Raw genomic sequence first — 8,300 nt, forward strand, 5'->3', positions numbered from 1 at the left:
AAGTACAGGCACTACTGGAAGCAGGATTCATAAGAGAAGTCAAATATCCACTATGGCTAACCAACGTTGTCTTGGTGAAAAAATCAAATGGGAAGTGGCGAATGTGCACCGATTACACCGATCTCAACAAGGCTTGTCCAAAAGATCCTTACCCACTCCCAAATATCGACGCTCTGGTAGACGCTTCCTCCGGATATAAATATCTCTCGTTTATGGATGCATACTCGGGATACAACTAGATCCCCATGTATCCACCAGATCAAGAAAAGACTTCGTTCCTAACAACGAAAGCAAACTACTACTACATTGTGATGCCTTTCGGTCTCAAGAACGCAGGAGCTACTTATCAAAGGCTAATGAATAAGGTCTTCTCGGATCACATCGGAAAAATCATGGAAGTCTACGTGGACGACATGCTAATAAAAACACAAAGTGAAGAGACATTATTGTCCGACCTGGCCCAAGTATTCGACACCATAAGGAAGCATGACATGCGACTCAATCCCGCGAAATGCACCTTTGCAGTAGAAGCAGGAAAATTCTTAGGTTTCATGCTCACACAAAGAGGAATTGAAGCAAATCCAGACAAATGTCAGGCTATACTCAACATGAAGAGCCCAACTTGTGTCAAAGAAGTACAGCAACTCAACGGGAGATTGGCCGCCCTATCCCGATTCTTAGCAGGAGCTGCGATAAGATCTCTCCCCTTCTATGGTACTTTAAGAAAAGGAAAGCAGTTCGAATGGATGACAGAATGTGAGCAAGCCTTCCAAGACTTTAAGAAGTTCTTAGGACAGCCACCTATCCTCTCTTGACCACGAGAAGGAGAACCACTCATATTATATCTCGTAGTAAGAAGCCGGGCAGTAGCGTCAGCACTAGTCAGAGAAGACGAAAACAGACAACAACCCGTCTACTTCATTAGTAAAGCACTGCAAGGATCCGAGTTGAACTATCAGAAAATAGAAAAATTTGCCTATACTCTCATTCTAACATCTCGACAACTCCGCCCTTACTTCCAGGCCCACACCATCAAAGTTCGCACTAACCAGCCCTTGAAAGGAATATTGCAGAAAACAGATTTAGCAGGTAAAATTCTACAATGGGCAGTCGAGCTGTCAGAGTTCGACCTCCAATATGAAGCTCGGACGGCCATTAAGTCACAATATCTGGCCGACTTTATCACAGAATTCACAGATGCCCTGGAAACCCTCACAGAGTGGAATCTCTATGTGGACGGTTCTTCAAATAAAACTGGAAGCGGCGCAGGAGTGATAATAGAAAGCAACCAGGGAACCCAAGTTGAGCTCTCCCTCAAGTTCGGGTTCCCGGCTTCAAATAACCAGGCGGAATACGAAGCATTGTGGTGCACGAAATCGTGATCATCAATGGCGCCATCAACATAGTACGCTCAATTGTAATCTCAACTTTTTATCACAACTTCGCACAACTAACCAGCAAGTGCACTGTGTCATCCAAGTAATAAACCTTACGTGAGTAAGGGTCGATCCCACAGAGATTGTTGGTATGAAGCAAGCTATGGTCATCTTGTAAATTTCAGTCAGGCGGATATTAAATGGTTATGGAGTTTTCGAAAATAAATAATAAAATAAGGGGTAGAAATACTTATGTAATTCATTGGTGAGAATTTCAGATAAAGGTATAGAGATGCTTTTGTTCCTCTAAACCTCTGCTTTCCTGCTGTCTTCATCCAATCAGTCTTACTCCTTTCTATGGCTGGCTTTATGTAAGGACATCACCATTGGCAATGGCTACTTTTGATCCTCTCTAGAAAATGGTCTGATGCGCTGTCACTGCATGGCTAATCGTCTGGAGGCATCACCCTTGTCAATGGCTGCATCCCATCCTCTTGTGAAAATGGTCCAAATGCTCTGTCACAGCATGGCTAATCATCTGAGGTTCTCGATCATACTGGAATAGGATTCACCCTCCTTTTGCATCTGTCACTACGCCCAGCACTCGCGAGTTTGAAGTTCGTCACAGTCATTCAATCCCAGAGTCCTACTCGGAATACCACAGACAAAGTTTAGACTTTCCGGACTCTCATGAATGCTGCCATCAATCTAGCTTACACCACGAAGATTCTGATTAGGAGATCTAAGAGATACTCATTCAATCTAAGGTAGAACAGAAGTGGTTGTCAGGCACGCGTTCATGGGGAATGATGATGATTGTCACGTTCATCACATTCAGGTTGAAGTGCGAATGAATATCTTAGAAGTGGAATAAGTTGAATTGAATAGAAAAACAGTAATACTTTGCATTAATCTTTGAGGAACAGCAGAGCTCCACACCTTAATATATGGAGTGTAGAAACTCTACCGTTAAAAATACATAAGTGAAAGGTCCAGGCATGGCCGAATGGCCAGCCCCTCTGATCTAAGAACTAGGCGTCCAAAGATGTCTAATACAATAGTAAAAAGTTCTATTTATAATAAACTAGCTACTAGGGTTTACAGAAGTAAGTAATTGATGCATAAATCCACTTTCGGAGCCCACTTGGTGTGTGCTTGGGCTGAGCTTGAGTGTTGCACGTGTAGAGGTCCTTCTTAGAGTTGAACGCCAGTTTTGGATCCTTTTCTGGCGTTCAACTCTGGCTTGTGACGTGTTTCTGGCGTTTAACTCCAGACAGCAGCGTAGAACTGGCGTTCAACGCCCTTTTGCGTCGTCTAAACTTGGCCAAAGTATAAACTATTATATATTGATGGAAAGCCCTGGATGTCTAATTTCCAACGCAATTGGAAGCGCGCCATTTTGAGTTCTGTAGCTCCAGAAAATCCATTTTGAGTGCAGGGAGGTCAGAATCCAACAGCATCAGCAGTCCTTCTTCAACCTCTGAATCTGATTTTTGCTCAAGTCCCTCAATTTCAGCCAGAAAATACTTGAAATCACAGAAAAACACACAAACTCATAGTAAAGTCCAGAAATGTGGATTTAACATAAAAACTAATGAAAACATCCCTAAAAGTAACTAGATTCTACTAAAAACATACTAAAAACAATGCCAAAAAGCGTATGAATTATCCACTCATCACAACACCAAACTTAAATTGTTGCTTGTCCCCAAGCAACTGAAAATCAAATAGGATAAAAAGAAGAGAATATACTATAAATTCCAAACTATCAATGAAACATAGCTTCAATCAGATGAGCGGGACTTGTAGCTTTTTGCCTCTTGAATAGTTTTGGCATCTCACTTTATCCATTGAGGTTCAGAATGATTGGCATCTATAGGAACTCAGAGTTCAGATAGTGTTATTGATTCTCCTAGTTCAGTATGATGATTCTTGAACACAGCTTCTTTATGAGTCTTGGCCGTGGCCCTAAGCACTTTGTTTTCCAGTATTACCACCGGATACATAAATGCCACAGACACATAATTGGGTGAACCTTTTCAGATTGTGACTCAACTTTGCTAAAGTCCCTAATTAGAGGTGTCCAGGGTTCTTAAGCACACTCTGTTTTTTTGCTTTGGACCTTGACTTTAACCGCTCAGTCTCAAGTTTTCACTTGACACCTTCACGCCACAAGCACATGGTTAGGGACAGCTTGGTTTAGCCGCTTAGGCCAGGATTTTATTCCTTTAGGCCCTCCTATCCACTGATGCTCAAAGCCTTGGGATCCTTTTTATTTACCCTTGCCTTTTGGTTTTAAGGGTTACTGGCTTTTTGCTCTTGCCTCTTGGTTTTAAGAGCTTTGGCTTTTTCTGCTTGCTTTTTCTCTTTTTCTTTCTATTTTTTTTCGCCTTTTTTTTTCTGCAAGCTTTGTTCTTTGCTGCTTTTTCTTGCTTCAAGAATTATTTTTATGATTTTTCAGATTATCAAATAACATGTCTCCTAGTGATCATTCTTTCAAGAGCCAACATATTTAACATTCTTAAACAACAACTTCAAAAGACATATGCACTGTTCAAGCATTCATTCAGAAAACAAGAAGCATTGTCACCACATCAATATAATTAAACTAAGTTCAAGGATAAATTTGAAACTCATTTACTTCTTGTTCTTTTGAATTAAAACATTTTTCATTTAAGAGAGGTGATGGATTTATAGGACATTCATAACTTTAAGACAAAGTTACTAAATACTAATGATCATGTAATGAAGACACAAACGTAGATAAGCACTTAACATAGAAAACGAAAAACAGAGAAAGTAAGAACAAGGAATGAGTCCACCTTAGTGATGGTGGCGTTTCCTTCTTGAGGAACCAATGATGTCCTTGAGCTCTTCTATGTCTCTTTCTTGTCTTTGTTGCTCCTCCCTCATTGCTTTTTGATCTTCTCTAATTTCATGAAGGATGATGGAGTGCTCTTGATGTTCCACCCTTAATTGTCCCATGTTGGAACTTAACTCTTCTAGGGAGGTGTTGATTTGCTCCCAATAGTTTTGTGGAGGAAAATGCATTTGAGGCATCTCCGGGATCTCATGGTGATGAGCTTCATGCGCCTCTTGAGCTCCATGAATGGGTTCTCTTGCTTGCTCCATCCTTTTCCTAGTGATGGGCTTCTCTTCCTCAATGGGAATGTCTCCTTCTATGGAAGCTCCAGCTGAGTAACATAGATGGCAAATAAGATGAGAAAAAGCTAGCCTTGTCCCAGGGGAGGGCTTTTCGGCTATTTTGTAGAGTTCAAGGGAGATGACTTCATGAACTTCTACTTCCTCTCCAATCATGATGCTATGGATCATGATGGCCCGATCCACAGTAACTTCAGATCGGTTGCTAGTGGGGATGATGGAGCGTTGAATGAACTCCAACCATCCTCTAGCTACAGGCTTGAGGTCCAGTCTTCTTAGTTGAACCGGCTTGCCTTTGGAGTCAATCTTCCATTGAGCTCCTTCCACACATATGTCCATGAGGACTTGGTCCAACTTTTTATTAAAGTTGACCCTTCTAGTGTAGGGGCATGCATCTCCTTGCATCATAGGCAAGTTAAACGCCAACCTCACATTTTCTGGATTAAAATCTAAGTATTTCCCCCGAACCATTGTAATATAGTTCTTTGGATTCGGGTTCTTACTTTGATCATGGTTCTTAGTGATCCATGCATTGGCATAGAACTCTTGAACCATTAGGATGCCGACTTGTTGGATGGGGTTTGTTAGAACTTCCCAACCTCTTCTTTGGATTTCATGTCGGATCTCCGGATACTCATTTCTCTTGAGCTTGAAAGGGACCTCGGGGATCACCTTCTTCTTGGCCACAACATCATAGAAGTGGTCTTGATGAGCTTTGGAGATGAATCTTTCCATCTCCCATGACTCGGAGGTGGAAGCTTTTGTCTTCCCTTTCCATTTTCTAGAGGATTCTCCGGTCTTGGGTGCCATCAATGGTAATGGAAAACAAAGAGCTTATGCTTTTACCACACCAAACTTAGAATATTGCTTGCCCTCGAGCAAGAGAAGAAAGAATAGATGATGAAGAAGAAGAAATAGAGAAGAGGGAGAAGGGGTTGTGTTTTGGCCAAGAAGGGAAAGATAGGGTTGTGTTATGTGAATTTGAAGAAGAATGGAGGGCTTTATATAGGGAAGGGAGGGGGGTAAGGTTCGGCCAGTTAGGGTGGGTTGGGTGGAAAATTGATTTTGAATTTTTAAGGTAGGTGGAGTTTATGAGGTAGGTTTATGGGGAAGAGTGGATGGATGTGAGTGGTGAAGTAGTGATAGGGAAGAGAGATTGAGATGATTGGTGAAGAGTTTTGGGGAAGAGTGTTTATGGGATTGTGTGAAAGAGGGGTGAGAAGAAGTGAGTGGAGGTAGGTGGGGATCCTGTGGGATCCACAGATCCTGAGGTGTTCAAGGATTTACAACCTTGCACCAAATTAGGCATGCAAAATGCCCTTGCACATAACTCTGGGCATTCAGCGCTAGATTGGTGCTTGTTCTGGGCGTTGAACGCCCATTTGTTGCCCATTTCTGGCGTTGAACGCCAGAACCATGCTTGTTCTGGGCGTTCAGCGCCAGCTCTTCTCTAGGGTGCAATTCTGGCGTTCAAACGCCCAGATGCTGCCCATTTTGGGCGTTCAGCGCCAGAACCATGCTCTGTTCTGGCGTTGAACGCCAGCCAGATGCTTCTTACTGGCGTTTAAACGCCAGTAAGGTCTTCCTCCAGGGTGTGATTTTTCTTCTGCTGTTTTTGACTCCATTTTCAATTTTTATATTTATTTTGTGACTCCACATGATCATGAACCTAATAAAACATGAAAACCCATGAAAATAAAAATTAGATAAAAATTGGGTTGCCTCCCAACAAGCACTTCTTTAATGTCAATAGCTTGACAGTGGGCTCTCATGGAGCCTCACAGATGTTCAGAGCATTGTTGAGACTCCCCAACACCAAACTTAGAGTTTGACTGTGGGGGCTCTGGTTGACTCTGTTTTGAGAGAAGCTTTTCATGCTTCCTTTCCATGTTTACAGAAGGATAACCTTGAGTTGTAAACTCAAGGGAGTCCTCATTCAATTGAAGGACTAGTTTGTCTCTGTCAACATCAATCACAGCTCTTGTTGTGGCTAGAAAGGGTCTTCCAAGGATGATGGATTCATCATCATTCTTCCCAGTATCCAGGACTATGAAATCAGCAGGGATGTAAAGGCCTTCAACCTTTACTAACACGTCCTCTACTTGTCCATAAGCCTGTTTTCTTGAATTATCTGCCATCTCTAATGAGATTTTGGCAGCTTGCACCCCATAGATTCCCAGTTTCTCTATTACAGAGAGGGGCATGAGGTTTATCCCTGACCCAAGGTCACATAGAGCCTTCTCAAAGGTCATGGTGCCTATGGTACAAGGTATTAAGAACTTTCCAGGATCCTGTTTCTTCTGCGGTAATGTCAGTTGATCCAGATCACTTAGTTCATTGGTGAACAAGGGAGGTTCATCTTCCCAAGTCTCAATGCCAAATAATTTGGCATTCAGCTTCATGATTGCACCAAGGTACTTGGTAACTTGCTCTTCAGTAACATCCTCATTCTCTTCAGAAGAAGAATACTCATCGGAGCTCATGAAGGGCATAAGGAGGTTTAATGGAATCTCAATGGTCTCTAGATGAGTCTCAGATTCCTTTGGTTCCTCAGAGGGAAGCTCCTTATTGATCACTGGACGTCCCAGGAGGTCTTCCTCATTGGGATTCAAGTCCTCTCCTCCCCTTACAGGTTCGGCCATGGTGATCAATTCAATGGCCTTGCACTCTCTTTTTGGATTTTCTTCTGTATTGCTTGGGAGAGTACTAGGAGGGATTTCAGTGATCCTTTTACTCAGCTGGCCCACTTGTGCTTCCAAATTTCTAATGGAGGACCTTGTTTCATTCATGAAACTCACAGTGGCCTTAGATAGATCAGAGACTAAGTTTGCTAAATTAGAAGTATTTTGTTCAGAGTTCTCTGTCTATTGCTGAGTGGATGATGGAAAAGGCTTGCTATTGCTAAACCTGTTTCTTCCACCATTATTAAAGCCTTGTTGAGGCTTTTGTTGATCCTTCCATGAGAGATTCGGATGATTTCTCCATGAGGGGTTATAGGTGTTTCCATATGGTTCACCCATGTAATTCACCTCTGCTATTGCAAGGTTCTCAGGATCATAAGCTTCTTCTTCAGAAGATGCCTCTTGAGTACTGTTGGATGCAGCTTGCATTCCATTCAGACTCTGAGAAATCATATTGACTTGCTGAGTCAATATTTTATTCTGAGCCAATATGGCATTCAGAGTATCAATTTCAAGAACTCCCTTCTTCATAAGCGTCCCATTATTCACAGGATTCCTTTCAGAAGTGTACATGAACTGGTTATTAGCAACCATGTCAATAAGTTCTTGAGCTTCTGCAGGCGTTTTCTTTAGGTGAATGGATCCACCTGCAGAAGTATCCAATGACATCTTTGATAGCTCAGATAAACCATCATAGAATATATCCAAGATGGTCCATTCTGAAAGCATGTCAGAAGGACACTTTTTGGTCAGCTGCTTGTATCTCTCCCAAGCTTCATAGAGGGATTCACCTTCTTTCTGTCTGAAGGTTTGAACATCCACTCTAAGCTTGCTCGGCTTTTGAGGAGGAAAGAACTTGGCTAAGAAAGCCGTGACCAGCTTATCCCAAGAGTTCAGGCTATCTTTGGGTTGAGAGTCCAACCACACTCTAGCTCTGTCTCTTACAGCAAAAGGGAAAAGCATGAGCCTGTAGACTTCAGGATCTACTCCATTAGTCTTAACAGTATCACATATCTGCAAGAATTCAGTTAAGAACTGAAAAGGATCTTCAGATGGAAGTCCATGAAACTTGCAGTTTTGC

General features: G+C 42.2%; 1 non-coding gene across 1 annotated transcript; it reads left to right on the forward strand.

The window, feature by feature from the left end:
• The first annotated feature begins 7,942 nt into the window (after positions 1-7,942).
• On the forward strand, positions 7,943-8,050 carry LOC148569046 (small nucleolar RNA R71). The gene has a single exon (XR_015881933.1). It is a non-coding gene; the product is annotated as a small nucleolar RNA R71 (small nucleolar RNA).
• The last annotated feature ends 250 nt before the right edge of the window (positions 8,051-8,300 follow it).

The sequence above is a fragment of the Arachis ipaensis genome, chromosome B4 (assembly GCF_059453495.1).
Source record: "Arachis ipaensis isolate K30076 ecotype BB chromosome B4, ASM5945349v1, whole genome shotgun sequence".
NCBI classification, from domain to species: domain Eukaryota; kingdom Viridiplantae; phylum Streptophyta; class Magnoliopsida; order Fabales; family Fabaceae; genus Arachis; species Arachis ipaensis.